Consider the following 22519-nt stretch of genomic DNA (forward strand, 5'->3'; position numbering starts at 1 on the left):
TTACTTTCTTTACTCTGCAGATAGGCCGTCTAGCAACATGTGCAGGTTTTGTCGTTACCATAAAAATGGTACTTCTACTTGACTCTTGTTTTGGTCCATGTCAGAGTTGCAGTACATGTGTGAGTAATACAGTGTTTTCATTTTTTGGGTAAACTCTTCCTCCAAAGAGCCAAACACATAAACACTCCAACAAATTGGTTTCCAACAGACTCTTGCTGTGGGACATCCTGTTTTAAATCTTTAAAACATGAAATCCTTTGAAAGTTCTCAAACAAGCCCATTTGGTTCTTTGTGCTGGTAAAGACATTTCACACTGTTCAGCTAAAATCACTGCTTTGTGCTCTGCTTGGTTTCCTGGCCGGGGTTATTGACATGTGCATCCCAGAGGTTTCGAGTTCGACTGCTGACAGGCTCTCTCATGGAAAAAATGGATCTCTCTCAGTGGAACGTGTATTAAACTGGCCCCGGGGTCAGCAGGAGGTTTGACCTCTGTGACCTGAGGGCACATGTGACTCCTGCTTTTAGAAGGTGTCAGGCGATCTCTCTCTCATGAGGTTGTGTACAAGTGTAAATGCTATTTGTTTTGCTTTTGGTTTAAATAAAAAAAATCAATGTGCTAATGAATTCAATCTGAGAGGGAGATGTATATTTAAAGATTAAGGATAATAGCTAAAAATGTTAACTTTATCAAGAATGTTTTCAAAAGATGAAGGTAGGCTTGAACTTGAATCAGGTTAATTTTACAGGATTTGTCTGTGTAGCAGCAGAATAAAGCAGATGCTTTCAGCCTTTAGCATTAAAGTGAGCCGTCTGAAGGACCTTCAGTGCCCGGCAGAAAAACCTCCTAGTTCCTAATGCCAGTGGTTTTGTTTCCATCCGCTCTCTGAAGGTCTTCTTAATGCTGTTATTCGTCACCATGGCAACTGACTCTCTGAGCGTTGCCATGGTAACATAGTTCCAGTTGCCAGCCACCCACAGCTCAGAGCCTCTGCAGAACCTCGGTTTGCTCAGTGTTTAGGAAAGGGTTAGTCAGCAGCTTAGAGGTCCAAAACATACATGAAAACATCCACCCATGAAACAGAAATAACAAATGCAGATCTCACTGTGCTGCTATAAAATAATAGGTTAGATTTAAAGACGCAAGTTATTTATTTCTCTTTTAAGCAAAAATGTACTGGAAATTAATTAAGAGGATGTTGGCAGGTGATGAACCGCGGTTACACCGTGTCTACACCGGATGTGGCGCGAAGCGACAATAGAACGCATTAGAACCCATTGTAATTTAACATTTTGTCCACACTGGATGCTGCGTCTGGTGTAGACGTGGTGTTAGTGTTTAGAACTGCTGTGTAAAAAATGTTCCAGCTGAGCCCAAGGAGAAGATGTCTGCCGTCTGCAGACTTTATTACTGCGTGGAGGAAGTCATGTGTCATTTGGATAGTTATATATACATCCTGTGCCATGTTTTAGCAGTTGGAAAGCGGCTGTCGGTGGTCTCTGCAGATGAGGTGCAGACCCCGCCGGAACCCTCAACACGGTGTCCTCTCGGTCACACATCTGTGTTACACTGAGCACAGTGTGAGGGATGGGTCACAACGGTCCAATAGTTGATAAGTCATCCAACTAGTTAAGTGAAATTTTCATTTTGGGGAACACACAACATATGGGTAGTTGACAAATAAATTGTATCCTATTGTGTTACAGCAACACGTTTGAAAACAGACTGATGATAATATATTGTTTTATATTATTAAATATCAGATAAAATAGTATCTTCATTGCTAGTTTTTTTTCTAAATGTTTCACACCATAGAACACATGTACGGTCCCCATATAAACACTACCTTTCAAAAGTTGATGATCACTTCACAAAAATGTTTCTCACGATCTTCAATCCTTTAATCTGAAGGGGTATGCTTAATTTTTAAAACTATCCCTGTAGACAAGATATGATTTTGCCAACATATTAATTTAATCAGACTTTTATTTGATTATATTTAAAATGTTCTAACATTTGTCCTTTTACTTAAAACATAATCTCATAGATTTTTCACATATTATAAATGTGATTTATGGGTTTTTACATAAGCATTGTATGGGTTTAAAAAAACTGGGTAAATATGTTTGACTTGTACTAAATAATGAAAAAAATCAATAAGATCCCATAATATGCTCGTTCAGTTTTAAACAGTGCTCTTAAAATGGTTTATAAAATGCCGAGAGGAAAGGTCGGCTACTTTTAAGATATAAGAAAATATAACTGTTTTCATTTATTTTTGATTTAAGTGACCTTAAATCTAAGCAGGATTATTGATTTGTTTGTTTTTGCTTTAAAATTTGCAAGAATGCATCTTTGCACAATCAAGGTTCTGTACAATCGATTACTCCCAGAGGAGATTAAATATAAACCGATGCACATCTCTCTTTAGTTGAAGTTATCCAAACAGCACGGTTTAGTCTTGATAGTGTCACCTCTGTGAGTAATTCATAGTGCGAGATGTGTTAGACGTGAATGTTGTGACTAATGCGAAAGATCTCACGAGATGAAGCATCATAGGCTGCCTACATATCAGCGAGTTGAGACTTCATTAGCGTGGCAGGCTGTAATTGCACGGCTTGTTTATGCTCTGTTCTGCTAGACTTCTACAAAACTGTGAAATATTCCTCTCTTTAATGTCAGATACACCCAACCCTACTGAAACTTTGAGTCTTCTCACACACTCTGTTTGTCATGATCCATCATGTATGTTAATTAATTAGCTTTTATATTATTAATTTAGATATGGATTATTGGTTATGGCGCTCTTACATAGGATTCTCTGTCACCTAGGTGGTTTTAATTGATGCTCTTGCCTTTGACTTATTTGGTGGCCAGTGGATATTGGCTGCTGCATTAAAGTGATGCTTCTAAACTTGATCAAGAAGGCAAAAGAAAATTGTGGCGTTATTTTTTAATACAAAGCACGTTTGGTGGGTTGCATGAACACTGACTATTTAGTTTTAAAGAGATCACATGGTGCGAATATGTGTTTTTCTGTGTCTTTGGTGTGTTATAAGGTGCCCATGCATGTATTAGACATGTAAAATTGTCAGAACAATAGATGCATTATATCTAAAAGCTAATGCTCACCCAGACCTGCCTGAAACGCGTTGTGTAACCTCACCCCTACAAATCTACGTAAATTCGTGGTATGATTTGACTAAGACTGCACAAATGTTTACGCAAGTAAAGTGGGTGTACCTGTCAGTACAATTGGTTTCGAACCTGATGTTCCAAATATGGTAAGAGGCGTTACAGTCCCATCACACACTTGCAGTATTCGACCAATCACTACGCACTGGTTAACTGGTCATAGCACAACTTGCTTTTTTGAGTGATGACCTTTGTAAAAAATCTGCGCATTTCAGAGAGGCGGGGCAAAGCATTTCTGAACCTTAAATCACATTGCATTACATCTATAACAAACGATAATAGTCGTTTTAGGTCATAAGACCCCTTTAACGATAGTTTACCCCAAAATGAGAATTCTCTTATTATTATTATATTATTCACCTGACATGTATGACTTTATGTCATCTGTGCAAAAGAAGATATATTGTTAACCAAACAAAATGGACCCCAGTGAGTGTATGGACACAAAACCACTGAGACATTTCTCAAAATATCTTCTTTTGTGTTCCATTGAAGAAAGTCAAATACAGCAACATCAGGGTAAATAAATGATGACAGAGTTGTATTATTGGACGAACGTTCTCTTCAAGGTAAGCCCTGAATTGTTAGTGTGGTTCCCAAGACATGACCAAGACACATAATATATAACTGAATAACTGACTTCTATACAAGTACTATTCTTTTTTTAGACACAGTGTTGCCTGTAGTGTCCCAGTTCTAGTTCTTGTGTAACATCTGAATTGCTGTGAATGTGATAAATGAAAGGATTGCTTAGTAAGTGTCAACGGCAGTCAGGTTTTATTTCACTTCTGTTGAGGAAACTGTTTTCATCACCTCCTTAGATTTATTGAGTATGTGGAACCTCCTCTGTCAAACTTGAGCTTATAGCCAATGAAATCAAATCCACTCTGCCTGGTTGACTATTCACTAATGTCATGTTTGTTTTTTCCTGTTTTTGAGGTTATGTTCAAAGTCGAGATGATTTACATTTGGGACAAAAAGCCTCAACATGTTCACCGACTGCGTATTAGTGGCTCTGTCCTATGGATAAATTTCAGCATGTCAGATAAACCCCTTTCTTAAACTTAATAACTTTCTGCGGATTGGTCAAACATTTTTTAACTGTTAAAATGTGATTATTGTTGCATTGTGGACTCTAGATCAAAACATGTGATATTTTGGAAAGGTTTAGGTGCTGTTCCTTGAAAGAGCATTGCGTCAGCATCGTTGTGGGTTTGACTCTGCCAAATACATAAATGTAAATATATAGACAAAGGTTTAGACTAGAAAAGGTTAGAGATGCTATGAAGGGTGGCATGAGCCTTATATTTTTCCCTAGCAGTAATCGTAAGTTGAGCAGAACCTTTTCTCCTTTAGTTTGGCCTCACGCTTTCATTGTCTTGGACAGGCATCTTAAATAATTCTGTCCTCTGTGTCGTTCTTCCTTGCTTTTTGTGCATCTGCCAGTCAAGTTTTTTTCTTAATCCACCCCCTCTCTTGTAGTTCTTTCACACTCTGTCTGTGTAAGGAAGCCAGTGGGGGAGTCCAAATTTGAGGAGGATATGAGAGGAGCTGGGGGTGGAAGCCCGTTTAACAGAGTGAAGCGCGGCTGTTTACGAGAGGGGAACAGACCTTACTGAAAGCTGAAAGGACCCTTGTGTGCTTCGGTATTTGTGTGTGTTTGGACTGGTTGCAAACATACATGCCATTGCAAACACACACAGTTTTCATAATTACAACACAATATAAAAATGTCATGAATGATAGAAAGAAACGAATTGTGATAGATATTGAAGAAAACTGTGATCAGATGAAAACCAAGTAATCTGATCTTAATTCAGGAAATTTATCAAGTTAAAGTTAGTCTCCAGAAATGTATTCATAATTTCAGCCAACATCGTGGTCATCTGTGTCTGGATATTTTTGTTTTCTTGTGGTTTGGAGTTTCGGGGAGAGATGCCATCGGGGTCAGGGTCACATTTCCTGCTTTGTGACTGATGATCCAACAGCACAAAGCTTATATCACATTGACAAAAATAGCCCCCAATTTCCCTTTCAAAAGAACAGCGAAAATAATGTAATCCCAGGCATACAATTACTCCGCTTTTTCCAGCCAGGCTTTGAACTTCCAACTTTCCCACCAAGGAAAAGGGGCAGTGAGAGATTCAATCTAATGTCTGTGAACGTTAAAGCTCTGGCAGTCTGGTGGTTTGAAAGTCAAGGTTTGTTTGCAAAGTGAGAAAAATTAGTTGACAAAATATTGCGGTGGCATAAGATGGCAAAGTGCTGAGAAGACACCTTCTTCATGAATGCGGTTTGAGATGAGGGACTTTGCCTGTGGCGTGTCTTTAAAGCGTTCCTCGAGAGAGTTCTTCATGAAAGAAGGTGAATGGGATGAATGAAAGACAAATCTCACAGGAAGAAGTTGCAAGTTATTCAGTCTAAGGCTTGAAGACAACGCTTTGTTGTTAGATTAGCGAAATGTTAACTATTGAAATCAACACATCTTGTTTTAGAGAATCTCTGTTTGTGTGAATGATATCTATCTGCTACTTTTAAGGGTTGTTTTAAGTCAAGATCCTGTTTTAAAAGGAAGCTCAGTAGGTTTTAGGTCCCATCTCTGTAATGCAAATTATATGATGTCATCATGTGGGTGTACGGGTGGTATCTTTTTTAGACGGAGTTTATTCTAGGGAATTTCCTGTTATAGTAGTTCTTGTGTAGAGTTGCAGAGGACGAGCCAGCTGGGCAGTGCTGCGGCCGCACCCTGGACTTCAATGATGTGGGCAGGGTGCGTGCTGCATCGACCACAGGGGCCATAACGGGGCATGACGATTTTTCCATATTATTCAGAAGAGCCTTGGTCTTGGTCTCAGTACAACTCTTCCACTCCTGAAATGTTAAAGGGATAGTTCATCCAAAAGTAGAAATGCTGTCATTTATTTACCCTCATGTCGTTCAAAAAATGCCCATGACCTTTTCTTCTGTAAAACGTGAAATTCTGTAATGATTTTGTGTCCATATAGATGACATAAATGGCAGCCAGTGTTACCAACATTCTTCAAAATATCTTCTTTTGTGTTTTGCATAAAATTGCATGAAATTGCTTTTATTTAAAGGGATAGCTCACCCTAAAATAAACTTTAACTTTATAAGTGGACAGTCTTCGCTAAGGTTACATCTCTTTAAACTCTTCAGACGGATTTTGACTGATGCAACAGTATGCTAGGTACTCCACCAACAAAAACTATAAACTGCAGTTTTGGGCTTTATTAAAAGTTATAAATGTAATAATATACATAACTATGTCTTTAAATGTGTATAAAGAGCTTACATAATGTTAGGAGTATGTTTTTATTACCTTGGAATTAGCTATTTCTATCTTCATTCACTGCGGGTCAACCTTGCATGGAATTTCGCCCTTAACGGACAAACTAGTCTACAGAGCGAGTTTCGCAAATACCTTATCTCCTTTGGCAAAGAAATTAAAACACAATGACATCATTGTCCTGTGAGAGCCGCCGTAGTGCTTCGAAAGGGAGGATTGGAGTGAGCCGTTGGTTGCAATTTGCAACCTCACTGTTAGATGGCGCTAAAGTCACAACATTGCTCCTTTTGGTTAAACGTAATATAATCAGAAACAATGATTTTTATTGTGTTGTATATCAGTCAAGTATGGATATTTGACTCATTTTCAAGCCTCTTGACTCACTTACATATACCCATTTACAAAAAGGAATCCTGTCTTTATCAACATGCTTTTATTCTTCATGTTCCGTTTTTTCCCGCCCTTTCTCAGGCATCCCGCCCTTGTACTGTATGCATAAGTCTCTGCACTGAAGCCGCCCATGGGATGAGTATTTCACAGGAGAGGAATTTCCGGTGCTCTTCACTAAAGCAGAATGAAGGGAGAGGAAATAGGAGCTTTTTTTCACGCCTTGGCCAAGAGTTTGCTAGCCAATTTATTTTGTCTGTCTATCTGTTTCTCACATGTAAGCTCATGTGGACCTTCAACAGATGTTTTATTATATACATTTAGTGATGCTCAGAACAATTCAATAATGGACTCGATCTTTTCTCTATTAAAAGCAATGTTACATCACTGTGATGCGGTTGCCAGATCTCATGTCCAGTTATTAAATATAAATGTATGTGCACTGTGGAGCGTGCTTCTGGCTGAAAGCGTTACATTATAAACATTGTTTCACATGGATTTTACGCATGAATGCACATAATTAAAATAATAAGCAGGCGATTTGGGACAGGAAAGCATGCAAATGGATTTAAAGAGGGTCACGGTAAGGAAAAGTTTCTTGCGCAATACAGGAGTCATGCTTTTCGCTGCAACTTGTGTACATTCTCTGCGGATGCAGTTTGTGATTTAACCTGCAAGTACTTTTGTGTAATTAACAGGAAGCATGTTAATTTGGTTAATCACTGATACCGTATGTAAACAAACATGTTGGAACGGAAGTAGGCCATTAGAGGTGCTTTGTATTTCTCTTGTCCTGACTGCCATGTGTTTTTAAGCTTGCTGGTATTCGAAACTGAAACTCTCAGACTGCAGGTGAGCTGAAGATGTCCATCCTCACTCCTAATGTTATCTACTGTTTTACAAGAAAAAAATCTCCATGCTGTTTTGTAGGATTTGTAGAACGCTCTCCAGACAACATTGGATAACTGAGAGCAGAAATTGATGGCAGGTCAGGTCTCTGTGTTATAGCACTACACATTATTGAAGAGAAGTGTGATATGCAACGTATGTGCAATACAGTTACTTTTGATTTGTAAATTCCATTTAAACTAAACTTTTTTTAATGCCCATCCATTATTGTTTTTGTCCATTTCATGACATATTTATTTTAGATCCGACTTTTCTGACAGTAATGGGATTTATTAAATCCTCTAATTCATTCTGTGCCCGTGAGTACTTTATAATAATCATGAATCTGGCTAATTTTCTTCTGAGACTTATCAACTCGGCAGCATATACAAAAGATAAATCTTCTCTGAGGTTTATGTTTTATTCCATTTGGATGATGTTGGACCCATTTTCCCCCCAATTTGAAGTGACATATACCATTGGATTTGGGACCTCATTTGGGGAATCGTTAATTGTCTTTTAAAAATCTATATTATTTATTTGAGAATTGTATTATTAGACACTAAACATCATATCTAGAATGAGCCTTACAAGATAGATTTTCTTAAAAGGAAGGCGGTTTAAGAAACGCTCTGTTCCGTCCCACTTAGCGGATGTGCCTAGACAACACGGCTGTTTTCCAGTTGAAATGCCAAACAGCGAGGGGACGTTCAGCACCTTTTTGGGAAAAGAGGAATGTTTGTAAGAAGCGGGTGGGTTGGGTGTCTCAGAGCTCCATTACGTTAGCGGTTTAGAAAGTGGCCACCACTATGTAATCTTGTTATCTCGGGGTTCCACTTAATAGAGACAAGATGTAACCCTGCAGAGAATCACTTGTTTGACAGGTCTTATAAATGCTTAATTTACAGTGTGGGCATGTTCAAGGGTTATTTCACACATCAACGTAACGTTCATTGTACTTCAGCTGGCAGCAGTCATGAAATATTCACTCTTCCACTTATTCAGGGTCAAATCCTAAATTGTCCCAGTAGCTCTGGTGCAGGATTGGGTTTGGTGTAGTTTGTTTCGAGAAAGTGAGGTGGGATTGCAGTTTATCCGGCTAAAAGACAAATGTGATAAAAAGTAGTCCCCACTCCAAGCCAGATATTTCACTACACCACCACCTTTGACAAACATACTGTGTAGTTGTAGATCCGTGTTGACAAAACTTGGCAGTGATGTGCATAGTTTCCTTGTGACAACTGCTATAAATCATTCAGTCACAGCATAGCATAGGAGGCAGCTGTATGTGTTATTCAGTGACCTGTAGCTTGATGTGGGAGGTGAATCTTGGTCAGGCTGATTAAGGTCAATGTTCTACTGATTTGACTTAGTGATGCTACATATAAGAGCTTCACATACGAGTGTCCAGTTCAAGCACACAGCAAGTTAAATCCAGTTCACGGTCCCCAGTGGTTATTCTGGATGGTCAAGACCCCAAGGTCCAGTGTACGAAATTAAGCAGCATCTAGCGCTGAGGTTGTGAATTGCAACCAACAGCCAGTCCTCCTGTGAAACTGGTTTTACTGCCTGGTAGGGCAGGGTCATAGGTAAATATTTAGAGTATATTTGCACAGATCGTGTGGTGATTAAAATTTACTTTAAAATTTACAAGCAACACCAAAAACATTTTAATTAGTTTCATGTGTTAAACTACTAAGTCAAAACAAGTTTCACATTCCTTCCTTGTCAATGTGTGAGTATTAGAGCATTATCAATGTTTAGAGAAGTTGAAATAACTAAGTAACAACAATGTCCTAAGAGTTTGTAAATTCAATTTATTTTAGGAAATGTTCATTTATGAATTAATGTACCTAAATATACAGGTGCGGAAAGAGACCATTTCAAAATGTTTGTTTATGTAAAATGATCATTTTTGTTTCATTCTGTGAATTACTTACAATATTTCAGATATAATGACAATAATATAATAATTACAATAACAGATAAGATGTTCTGTATTTTTCAGACCTCAAATACTGCAAAGAAAAGAAGTTCATATTCACTTTTAAGCAATACAACAGTAATGTTTGCACATGTGTTTAGAAAAAAGTTTAAAAATTATTTGTTTATTTGATAACCTTTCTTGTCATGCTGTGTATTTATTCAAATGAGAAGATGAGAACGATAAGAATTGAGGACTGAGTTATGTTAATGAAGACCTAGTTTCTTTTCGTCATGTCTGTTTTGAGCACCGAAATACCATCTCTCTCCATTCCTCTCTTTTTCTATTCATCCATCTATTCTCGCTGGAGACCAATTAGCATGTGTGGGGACTAAATGTAGCTGCACTTGCCCGCTATTTTGGCAGAAATCTTGGGGGACTGTCTTGGCAAAAGGTTTCAATTAGTGTTTGAATACCCCCCCAGTGTCATTTAGCCCAAAAAGCCAAGGTGTTCCTCTTTTGCAAGCAAACTTTGCTGTTGCCTGCCTCCTGATGGATAAAGCTATACACTTATTTTGGTGTTTAACGTGGAATGTTTAGCATGGGATATAACAGAGATGTTTGTTGACTAGAAAGAGCGTTGAAAGACACAAGCAGTTAAGAGAGGTTCGGTCCTGGATTATACAAACAAACACTGTAGCCACGGAGTACAAGTATGAGTACAAGCTGCAAGGCATTTGTGCTTTGTGTTTTTACATTTGTGTTGAAACTTCTTTGTACCTTACTGGTGCTTTCAACCTTTTCAAGTTTACTGCAGCAATAGACACTAAGACAGAATTTTCGCCAAATGTGAATTTATCAGAAATCCTATTTGAGAACGTTTCTAACCAGACAAAAAACTAAACAACACTAATATATACAACCTTTGATTCTTGGCGGGTGTTAACTGTAGACCTTAAACAGGCGAGAACAACATAAAAAAACATGTTCCGTCAAGAGACACGCTGGAACCTAAATGTACACTCAATAACGTATAAATCTGCTTTGTAAAGCACAAGTGCACGATGTGATGAATTTTGTTCGGCTCAGCTTGGTAGCTCCAGCATCTGCGAGTCTCAGGTGGACTGTTAGCTTGTTTGAATGACGCTGGAGGCTGCGGATGGTGGATTAGATCCAGGGTGCAGCTGTTCTTCGCTGGTTGCTGGATTAGACGATGTCGTTCCCCCTTAAATTCACCCCGCAGGAGGCCTAAGCCCAAGGCATCCAGTCTGTGGCTTGCAGTCTGGAGTTTGTGTGGAATGGAATGGCCATCAGGCTAATTAGGATTGATCCAGCGTAGCAAAGGCGTAGTTCAGTCCGTATACGCGAGCATCTGCTGTAGGGACTCTCTGATTGGTTAAGAAGGGAAGATTATGACCAAATCCCGTTTAAGAGGTGATGGATTTGTGTTTTTCTAATGAGATGTAGTCCCAGGGAGATCTGGTGTGGTGATCATTGAGTTCTGTTATTGCTGGACAGATGAAAATAAATCTTGTTTTTCCACGAGAAAAGTTTTGAATATGTAAAGAAAACGCATCATTTTTTTATTGTAAACCTCATCAGTGTTCTATTAGACAACTTTGTCAAAAAAAATCTACATTATGTGATGCATTTTCTTTACGTTGCGTACAATTTGGGACTTTTTTAGAAAACAACAATGTTTAATCTACAAATTCAAACGAAATGCAAAAATTTGAAGCTCAATATTTCAATATAACTCTATAATTTATAACTGTTTAGAATGCAGATAGAACCTTATTATTTGATAAAAATTATGGAACCTAATAATTCCATTAAAAAGAAAAAGAAACAAGTAAATGATGGCAACATTTTACATTTTTAGACTAGCTGTCCCTTTGAGGAGAGCAGCTCCATCCTCTGCGTGTATTAGGTCTTTGTTGCAAATGATTGTTTGAAATTGTTTACAGTCGGAGGCTTGTTCTCAAGCCATGGCTTTGGGGCTTCTCCAGCTCTTCCTCTAGAGACAGCACAAGATCACTTCTAACCTAATGAAGTCTGTAGTTTAAATAGATTACTCTGTACATCTGTATACATTTTTATTCCTTATTATTTTCAAGTTTTTAATTCTCTTTTTGTCCATGTTAACGTTCTAGTTGGCTCTACGTGCAATGCAATACGGCTATAGCAAACACATTAAAAGTTTTAAACCTACTTTAATTGCAATGAAAGATTTCATTAGTACGGGCGATCAGGTGGAAAATGCAAATCAGCGCACATAGACTAGTTCACTCTTCATTCACATGGCCGAGACATGTGAATTTGAATTACCATTGCCCACATTAGTTCTTCCCCATACGGCGCTGGCACGCCACAGACGGCTAAACCCATAAGACATGCTATTTTAGGAAGGTGGACACCCATATTACCAATAAAAGGCAATAACATAGGCAGGCCTTCCAGCCTTAGAATCTACAAGCATAAAAGTATATTGAATCTGTGGCCTGGGGGGCATCTATAGCAGGGATTTGGGTTGAGGTGGGCTTTTTTGGGGCAGTGTCTTCAGGATTCATAAAGATGATAATGATGAGACAGAGGAGATGATGAACTGAATAAAGATAAGTCTGTGCTTTGTTCTGCCTCAATAATGATAGTCATAGAAAGTCTGTTAAGTCTGTTAAATCTGTTATTTGCTCATTGTCATTCCGAACACTTTTTGCTGTTGTTATTGTCTCGGAGACACTAACAGAGAAATTCATAATGACCATGTCTGTCAAGCTCAAGTTTTACAGATAATGGGTCTCATTCATGAAACAGGAGCAAGTCGTTTTGACGTAAATTTTCGTATTCGTGAAAATGTTCGTATTTTCAAAATGTTAGTTGGTACGAAAGAAATGTTCGCCTGCTCCATAACACGTGTAAATAGTGCGTAAAACCGCACATAACGTTCTGTATTCTTTTAGACAAACTGATGAGACTGCATTTTGATCCACTATGTATTATAATTAGTGGTGGGCATAGATCAATTTTTTTAATCTAGATTAATCTAGATTAATTCCAAAATTAATCTAGATTAATCTAGATTAAAATGGCTCATTTGAATTCTGCCGAAGGCATTCAGAATATGTGTGCTACCCAAATAATGACTAAAAGTAAGTCTTTGAGAACGGGTTTCTCAAGCCAGGTGGCGCATTAGACCAGGGGCTCATCTACTGTTTCCAAAATGCATCACAAACTGCTTGAGAAAGCTGTTCTACTATGATAATTGGTGATGAAAATTAAATTATGTTCAATAAGATGAATTTGTGTTTACTTCCGCATTAGCTAAGGGATGATTTCCATTTAGGTGGTACTTGAGACTGGAAGAGCTCCTATAGTACATTTACATTTAGTCATTTAGCAGACGCTTTTATCCAAATCGACTTACAAAGAGTGAGGGAGCAACAAGCGATATGTCATACAGGAGCCATAATACATTAGATCTCAATACAAAGTTACTGGTTTCAACTAAAGCTAGACCGCTACCTGTTGAGAGAAAGTGTTTTTTTAAACCAATTCCGCATTGCACAAGGTGCAAACAACCTTAGTCTTGTCGATGTTTCTATTGGGAAGCTTCTTAAAATTTAATATTCCCTGAAGCAAACCCGGCGGCTTCATAGCTGCATCCATGTTAGCACGTCACGTTTGATGCGGTAATTTCACAGTAACGTTATGTTGTGTTCAGACCAAACGCGAATGGCGTGTCAAGCGCGATTGATTTACATGTTAATGAAAAGAGCCAATAGACCTACTTGCTGCGCGAATCGCGCGAATGAAGCCCTGCTTATGAGATGATGAGGCTGCGCTAAGGACGCGAATGAAGCCCTGGTCATGAGATGATGAGGCTGCTTCTGCTTCCGCGAATCACGCGAGTTGAAAAATCTCGTTCTCGCCCCGTACAGTGCAGTTAAGCTGGTATACATCCGCGCTTAAATATCAAGGTTAAGACATCATAGCTTGCGTAGTATAGACCCAGCTCCCAACCCAACTTTGAGAATAGATTAACGGCGACAATTTTTTTAACGCGCGATAATAGTCTCACTGCGTTAACGGCGTTAACGCCGTTAACGGCCCACCACTAATTATAATAATATTTTTAACTTTGGGTAAAAACGCAGAGCTGCACAGCCGTCCAATCAAAGTGGAGAAGAGGCGGGATTAACACTACATTGACCAACCATCATACACAACAGTCGAGAAATTAATATTATTGGTTACTGCATCTTCATAGTAAGTAATTTTCTTCGAAATAAGATACTACTAACAAGTAGGCTAACTGTTGCGGATATTCTAAATCACAGCAACAAATGCATCTCCGGAATAACGCGCAGTGCCTCCAAAGCGTTCTCAAGTGCCAGCTCGTTTTCAGAAGAGCACCAGGTATTATTATATTAGCTGGGTAAAAACGCTTTGGTGGACACAGTTTAATTGATTAATTTATTCGTAAGCATATAACCTATTGGTATCTTATGCGTGTATACAATATAATGTAGTCAAACCAGAGAATGAAGTCCAGAGGATTCCAGCATTCCTAGATGCCTAATTTGCGTACCTATAATTCATAGGCGGGGGTTATGCTAATTGTGAATGAGCGTACATGCGCCCCTTGTTTACGAATGATTTGAATTCATTTACAAACACACATTTTACAATGCTTACTAAGTATTTGTGAATCCGGAAGAAACGTTTCGGGAAGGTAGGTTTTACACGCAAATTATTTGGAATTTAGTCATATATTTACGAATGTTTCATGACAGAGGCCCAATCTGTGCACTATGTCTCACATTTGGTTGATTTAAATTGCATGCATGGTTCAATTTACTACTACAATCTACCATGCAACTCTATTACTACTTAAACGCATCTGAAAATGCCGACTGATACCGCTACTGGGCGCTTGACAACGCATCGCATTGTTTGCTTTATACAAAATGGCCGCGGTAGTACTGAGAAATTAACTAGTATTAATTTTCGCAGATAGTTCGTTTAATCAACATGGTTCTATGGAAAAGACCATTTAATACTACTTAAAGAATAGCCAAAAATGGAATTTAATAAAATCGTTTATTTTTTAAATGTATTGTTTCTTCTGTGGTTATTTTGATAAAAGCAACATAAAAAGTAACGTAATGCGTTTCACTACTTTTGCAATTCAGAGGATAATATTGTAATATAACTAATTACTTTAAAAATGACTGTAACTAGTAATGTATCATTCATTACATTTTGGAAGAAACTCGCCTGACACTGATGTTAATTTAACATCATTAGGTCCTCATTCACCCCCTCATTGGTGAACAGAGAGCTGCTGGGAAGACTTAATGCATTGTATCGAATGAGTGATGGTAGGAAGTCAATATTGAGGCCATTTGAACACCATACTGCCAGATTTCCAATCAGTGCTTCCTGTTCACGAAGCTCTGGTATTTCATACAGTCAGTGGCGGTTGGGAACACTGGGAAATCTGAGAAGAGTTTAAATCGATATTAAGGTGCTGAAATCGCTGGTTATGGACTCTTGAATAATACTGGTATCACATAGACGCACACACAATGCTATATGTCAAGTTGAATATTTACAAAGCAGGGTAGTTTTTTTGTCCTAGTATTTGCCATACTGATCAGGTATTACAAATATATATAGATATGGCCCTGGAGCACAAAACCAGTCATAATAAGCACAGGTATGTTTGTAACCATAGCCACCAATCCATTGTATGTGTAAAAATAATCTATTGTTTCTTTAACGCCAAAAATCATTTGGATATTGATTCCAGATTTTCAAATAGTTATATCTCGGCCAAATCCTATCCTAACAAACCATACATCAATGGAAAGCTTATTTATTCAGCTTTCATATGATGTATAAATTATTAATCTTATGACTGATTTAGGGGTCCAGGGTCTCATATCAGTCATTAACACAATATTGTTTGTCTCTCTTTTACACACCGTCAAGTTAATCCTGATCTGTATACATTTCTTTGTTCTGATGAACACAAGAAAGACATTTTAAAGAATGTAAGAAAGCAAAAAGTTCTGGGACAATTATAATAATTCCTACTGTGGTGGTCAAGAACTGTTTGGTTAACCATGCGTTTTCAGTCGAGCTACATGAATATCTGTTACTGCATTACAGATAAAGCTTATATAGCCTTTTATGCTTTGTCATTACATTTAAACACAGTTCACATCTACATATCAACCGTTCTGGATTCTATAGATGCACTGATTCATGAATTCATTAGTCCCTCTCTTTGCTTACAATCTGTTCATTATATTACCATTCTGAGTGACAAGCATGCACGCACGCACACACAGACGCACACACACAGATAGCCCTCCCCCTCGCATCCACCGGTCTCCCACTAGCTGGAAGGTGGCAGTATGAACAGCGTGTGCTATACTCACATGTCTGGACTGTTGCGATCTCTATAGCACGTCTCCGGTCACTAAGGAGGAGCACTCCGTCGTAGATGCAAAGACACATGACTGATATGAGTGGACACTGACCTCACCTGCCACATTTCTTCTCTCTGTATCTCTCCAGGATCATCTGTGGTTCTCTCTTCTTCTGTCACACCGACGAACAGGATCCTATTCGCAGATCCCACCAGGTAAGTCATTTATCTTTGCTTCCTCTCCTTTCTTTCTACCTCTCCTCTTCTCTGACTCTCCGTTCACTGCGCTGCAGAGATGCTGCGTCACTCTAACATTCTGGCACATAAGGTGTGTGTTGGTCCGTCAAGCTTACACGGGCAGTACAGGCATTCAGCTTTCCTATTGTTACACATAATCTTACACATAATGATTTTCCCCTCGCTATTCGGATGTTCAATCTCTTTCCTTGTTCTGTAAATTAAACCTTGAGAGATGAATAAACGTTTTGCGTGTGTGCACATCTGCGTCTGTGTTTTTTGAGAGATCATCTGGTGTGCATCAGGGTATTTACTAGATCACTAGCTGTGTAATCATAGCAGTATATGGGACACACAGAAGCAGATGTGTATTATTCAATTCTGTGTGTTTGTGTGTGTATGTGTGTCTGTGTGTGTGTGTGTGTGTGTGTGTGTGTGTGTGTGTGTGTGTGCGTGTGTTTTTGCAGGATAACATGCTTGTTTGAATCAGGGTGACGTGATGTAGGCTGTCTAGACACCTGCTATTACCATCACCCTAGACAGACAAGGAGTATGACAGTGATTAATTGATCCTGTGGGTCACCAAAATCACAATTGTATTAATAATAATTTATAATTGCCGTTTATTCTAGAGTAAAATATTTGGGTATACTATAAATCAGTGGATTGCCAATCCAACAAGCTAAAAATAAATACTACACCCAAAAAAATCTGTGTATCTGTAATACTCAAAAAGTATTTTTTTACAAATCTTTACAATGCTCTTTTATTCAATTACAGTTTTAGTGATTATTATCAAGCTCCAAATGGAAAATAAAACACTATAAAACACAATAATGTTAGTTGATATGCAGTACATAGTACTGTAGTCTTAGTTTAACAACCTCGTCTGACGCAAAATTTTACCAAAAAATGAAAAATCTATCAACCTTTACTCTTGTCGACCCTCTTGTCATTTCAAACCTGTATGACTTCCTTCCTTCCTCAAAACACAAAAGAAGATATTTTAAAGAATGTTGGTAACCGAACAACTACAGTACCCGTTTACTTCTACTTTATGGACACAAAACCAATGCAAGGGAATGGGTACTGCCATTGTTTGGTTATCAACATCTGCAGAAGAAAGTCATACAGGTTTGAGGGTCTGTGAGTGATGACAAACTTTTCATTTTATGGTGGAGTATCCCTTTAAATTCATATCAATTGTATTTTTGCATTCCTCCCTGTTTGTGTTGCTCTTATTGGCAAAACATACAAATAAGCCCCGCATATTGATAGATGTGTGGGTATACTGTAGCTTTTGTATATCATTTATTGTATATCACATCTTTTATGGTCTTAGTGACATAGACAAATCTCTCCTCCCATTCCTATGGGTCACCATAGATCATAGAAGCGTGCTGTATGGCTGATAGGACCTGTTACCCGCAGAGACCGTTTCACTATCAAAGTGTTAAGGAAAATTACAAAGAAGTGAAATATGGGCTGATATTGTAGTCAGTCCTTTTCCTTTGACCTCCCTTTTCTCATTCACAGTCCTTCTCTCATCTCTCACATGATGTGGTCATGACAGAAACCATGTGCCAATAGGTGGTGTGACCTTTTCTCATCCATTCATCCATGTTTCCTAGCACCCTGCTGAGGCGGTGCTGAATAAGGTCAAGATACAGGTGACTGTGGCATTCATGCATCGTGGCAGAAGGGCAGAGAAGCACAGCAGCATTTCGTCTGCTGTCTATCTCAGTCCTGCAGTGCTGTAATGGCAGAAAGCTACAGATATAAACCCAGTGACACCCACATTACCGGGTTGGCTTTAAAACTGCATGGAGCATAGCTGCACATATAGATTTATAAAAAAATTATGTTCCTTATGTATTATATAAAAATTATATGAAGAGTTCATTTGCAAAAACAGATTACTCTTTTTGTTTTAAAACAGATAAAATCAAACAAACTGCATTTTGGTAGTTATAATTAAGTACCTAACACAATTAAAATATGATAACCTAATAAAAACGTTATTTTTTTTTAATGGAGTTATGCGTTTTTGCAAACATTGTCTTTATATATTAAATGGGTAATTCATCCAAAAACCAAAATTCTGTCAACATGTATTCTCCCTTATGTTGTTCAAAACCTATACATGAAAAAATATATTTGAGAAATGTATCCGAGGTTTTATGTCTGTACATTTAAAGTCAACGGGGCTCAATGTTGTTTGGTTACTAACATTCTACACAATAGCTTCTTTTGTGTTTTGCAAAATAATGAAAGTCACACTGGTTTGAAATAACATGAGGGTAAGTAAATGATGATGAAATTTTGTGAACTTACATTTTAATATGGTAATGTCTATGGCACTATTAATTATTTATATTAGGGCAAAAATAAGTTTTTAGATATTAGGCTTTCAGTCAGTGTCATTTTCGTTAGTTTTGTTTGAAAATGCAGCTTAGGAGTAGCATTGCATAAAAATGTAGTCCTCATTTTCCTCCGATAAGTGATATTTGTGCGGGTCTTGAAATGCACCAGCCGCCTCTGCTGCACAGCAAAAGACCTCCAGTTATTTCCTGCCTGACTGGATTTGTGTCTAATGGAGAACATCGCGTTTGCTTTTTACTTAAAGGAAATGCATGTGCGCCTTTGTGTTAAGCTCTAAAAGCTGCATCTACAGGTGCAATTCTGTAATCATTTGTTACCCTCATGTCATACAAAACCTGTTTCATTCCTATTTGAAATGCAAAACATGATGCAGGTGATATACATGTAGTCCAAAAAACTATTCCAAGTCTTGCCCTTCGCCCTTTGGATGTCTCACCTAATGTACCTCCCATTGACATACTGTAGTATGTGAGGACCAATGCACTTTGATTTCATTGACGTCAAAACTGACTTGCCCATTCACTTTCATTATATATGAAAGAGCAGACAAGATATTCTTTATGAATGTCACCTTTTGTGTTCAACAGATGAAAGAAAATCGCACAGGTTTGAAATGACAGGAGGGTGTAAATTATAAGTGAATTTTCATTTTTGGTGAACTATCCTTTTAAACATGTTGACTCACTGAAGAAGGGAGTAAAATGGGATAAAAAGGCTTTGGTTCTGATTCATTTAAGCTCTTCTTAGTGCAGTATAAAGGAGTGTGATGAGACTGAATTGTGTACCGGCACACAGTCTCTCTTTGGGAGGCACTGCAGCAGGGAAAGCAATGATGTAATGCCCATAAGGGGGCTTGGTCACCCCCTTCCTTTTTTCTGTGGCAGGGTTAAGAAGGACTCTACTGAATGAGAGAGGGAGAGAGAAAGATGTTTTGTGACAGTGTCCCATCCTCGTGTGGGGGTAGAGAGAATGTGGGGGAGATGGAAGCAACAGTGCTGTCATATCAAGACAGACATATCCGCTCTCTAGGACCTGGCCTGATGGCTCTGGCTGTTTGTTTTTCTGTCTTAGGCAAATTAATACAGACGTACGAGGTTAGCATGGAAAAAAACCAGCGGTCACCAGCATCTTTAGATATGTTGTGGATGCTAGACCACAGTGTGGTCCAGCTGGTTTGCTGGTATCCCCACCAAGCCGCTCAGCTTAAAGAGACAGTTCACCCAAATATAATAATCTGTATCCTTTTGTGTTCCATTACTGTTATTTTTGAGTGGAAGGAAAAAGTAGATCTGGCAGTATGCAAGGAATGTTTATTGTCACATGTTAAGGTTCAGAACAGCAAAAAATGTTGTTAAGTATATGTGCAATATATTTCAGATGATGAAACTATATGATAGCATTGTGTGAGGAAGAAACTGTAGTTTTAGTTAGCCTATTTAAAAATTACCTGTAATGTTCGTCCTATGTTGGCAGAAATGAGATTTGTGAAAGAAATTTGTTCATGTAGAGATTGTATGAATTTCAGATAAATTAATTCCACCAGAATTAAGATTCTGGGTCTGCGTATGTTACAATATTTACTATATTCTACTTTATTTTAGACACTGGCAGAAAATTATGAATTGAGAATTGAGAAATGTAAAGGTCAGAATCATATCAGATGTCAGAATCAAGGTCAGAATGTGTAGAAACGTCTTTTCTTCAACAATATTTTTTTCATCGAAAAAAATCTTTATTTTCTAAACCACATTTTAACATGGTTTATGAAATCTGTCCATTTGAAACGACAATCTCCTGTTTCTCTGATTTATGAAGGTTCTGATGTTTATTATCTTTTGCTTGTTAACAAATAATTGTGCTATGAGAATATTGTCTGCAGCTTTATTTCCAAGCCAGCATCTGACACACAGAGATAAGGATTTTATCAATCTCATAATTAGGGCATTAGAAATTCCCAAAACTCTGATTATATTACAATATAAGGAAATTTAAATCATACATCCATCATCTGAGATTTTTTATTAATGTTATTAAAGGAGTCTGAGATGAGGTGTCTGACTTTCAGCCGGTATTAAGAAAATGTAATATTGTTTTAATGATGTTTTTATCACCATTGAATTTTTCTCATTTCCATCACTGGAGTGATATTATATTTTAAAGCCACAGTTGAGAATACAAAGCAGTTCTTTATTGCTATAAACTACACTGATGCTTCTTTCTCCCATTCACTAGGTTTTATGCATTTAGTTTATTTCTAAGTTCTTATAGTTTTTCAAAGTAATGCTTCAAAACTGTCATGTTTTTTACAACTCTAAACCAAACCGAAACATAAAGTGGTGCATGATGTGCAAACTGTCAGTCAACTCCAGGCTAATAATTCTTGTTGAAAAGCAAAAAGAAAGAATACAATAAAGAAGCACAACACATGTTCTGCACATAAAGAACATCTAAAGGGTGGTGTTCAGTGCTAGGGTTAGATAGCGGTCCAACAGAAGCATATTTTCCCAATCTGCCAATCTTCCTCCTTTAAAGCAACATTTGGTAGATTTTTCAACCTTAAAATAATCTCTCTAAAATTCTTTAAATGGTAGGACAACTCTTAACTGGACGAATTTTACTGCCGCTACTGCCTAAGAAGCCCTCTATCGGCTGAAATCACACTTGTAACTTTGATGTGCGGGTAGGTACACAAGACCTGCCCTTCACCTACTTTATGGCATACGTTACGTTTTACTTGTAGCCTGGGTGAAGTTAGCCAACAGCTAACAATAAGACGAAACGATCTAGTTCAACGCAAGACAACTGGGCTTATCACCACATGGGGGAACCTAAAGCAAAAGTTCTGTGTCCTTTCTCATTACGTGTGCTTCGCTTGGAGGTTTTCCAAGTTATTGTGCTTTCTCTTTTTAGGTTGGGTAGTCTGTGAGTTTATTTAAGGAAGACACAGGGTTAATTTGAAGAGCTCTTTCCCAAAACGCAATAAATGCCAAATTTAAAAAAAATGAGTTTGTCATGCCATTTTGCTGTGTACACAATCTATTCACTGCTCCATCAATGTTTCATGCCAAATCGCTATATTTCCTTGTTTAAAACCTACTGCAAGATACAGTTTCTTTCCAAAACGCTATAAGTCCCGAACCTGTTTTTAGCCTAAATGCGATATGTCCTCTCGACCAATCAGAATTGGCCCGTTAGTGGTATTTGTATGTGTTATTTCTAAATTATTTATTATAAGTGGTGGAAAATATTGAAACATGAAATTTAAAATATTTATTTTATTTAACTATTTAATTTGTTACTATTTATTTTATTTGGCTGTTATTTATTTCATGCATTTGCATTTATTTGATTTATATTAATTAGTTTTGAAAAAAAAAAAAAAAAATTGAATTTATAATTGACAATATTGTTGTTTCATTTAACAATCATTGTTTAACATGTTCAGACTGAGCCAACAGACCATTTTAACAAGATAAATTGAATATTAACAAAATGTGTGGGTCTAGGTAAAAAATGTCATTTTCATGAAAGCTATTAGAATGGATTTTTAGCGTTTTGGAAAAGAGCTCTTCATTTAGACTTTTCTTGCTCTGAAAATCACATAATAACATCATGAAAAGAAATGGCCACACCAGAGGCTGCGGTTAACGCAGATCTTAAACAGCATTGGGCCCACCCTCCTCCTCCTCCATGCTGTCTTCCCCCGCCTTCAGTACTTAACATGCGGGATCCAAAATGAACACTTAACAAATATTTAACAGGCTT

At 37.8% G+C, this 22519-nt stretch overlaps 1 protein-coding gene across 21 annotated transcripts in view; it reads left to right on the forward strand.

The window, feature by feature from the left end:
- The window catches only part of map2 (microtubule-associated protein 2), an 80531-nt gene that overhangs the window by 9119 nt on the left and 48893 nt on the right, over window positions 1-22519 (forward strand). For 20 of the 21 annotated variants that reach the window (XM_056754262.1, XM_056754266.1, XM_056754270.1 and 17 more), the window contains exon 1: window positions 16134-16351. The gene's annotated coding sequence lies outside the window, so the exon portion shown is untranslated. Of the gene's footprint in view, window positions 1-16133; window positions 16352-22519 lie in introns of those variants that run through there. The other variant, XM_056754263.1, reaches the window with a different exon arrangement.

The sequence above is a fragment of the Triplophysa dalaica genome, chromosome 8 (genome assembly GCF_015846415.1).
Source record: "Triplophysa dalaica isolate WHDGS20190420 chromosome 8, ASM1584641v1, whole genome shotgun sequence".
In the NCBI taxonomy this organism is placed as follows: domain Eukaryota; kingdom Metazoa; phylum Chordata; class Actinopteri; order Cypriniformes; family Nemacheilidae; genus Triplophysa; species Triplophysa dalaica.